Genomic DNA, 613 nt, shown 5'->3' on the forward strand with positions numbered 1-613 from the left:
CAAGAAGAATGAAGTCCTTGACAACTTTAATCTTTTCTCCATTGATAAGAATGTTGTTTATTGGTCCAGTGGTGAGGATTTTTATTTTCTTGACACTGAGATGTAATCCATATGGAAGGCTGTGCTCTTTGATCTTCATAAGTAAATGTTTCAAGTCCTCTTCACTTGGAAACATGTAAAACATATAAATGTAAAAAAAGATACCTAAAATAAGTATTCTTTTTTTTTTTTTTTTTAAAAAGGATATTTTTGTTAAATATCATCTTGATTTGTCCTATGGGCTTGAAGTGCACCATTCTGTACTGTGCTCTGGCTCTATTGCCCATATACTATAGTGTACTTTTGTAAGTGCATATACTTCCAAACAGTTCCAGTCGACTGTTTTCTGTTCTTTGGACAGCAGTTCTCAAAAGGATACAAAAATGAGTTGTTAGCAGCCAGATCTCAAAGAAACTGGAGGCTGTGTCCACCAGCCAAGTAAAGAAGATCTAGAAATAATATATTTACTGACCTTCTAAACATTCCAAATTATTGTTATGTACAATTATAGTGAAACCCTTGAGAGCTATAGACTCCACATGACTGGCTGGTTTTTCTGGCACTTGAAAAATGT

Source organism: Chrysochloris asiatica, unplaced genomic scaffold, assembly GCF_000296735.1.
Source record: "Chrysochloris asiatica unplaced genomic scaffold, ChrAsi1.0 scaffold00140, whole genome shotgun sequence".
In the NCBI taxonomy this organism is placed as follows: Eukaryota; Metazoa; Chordata; class Mammalia; order Afrosoricida; family Chrysochloridae; genus Chrysochloris; species Chrysochloris asiatica.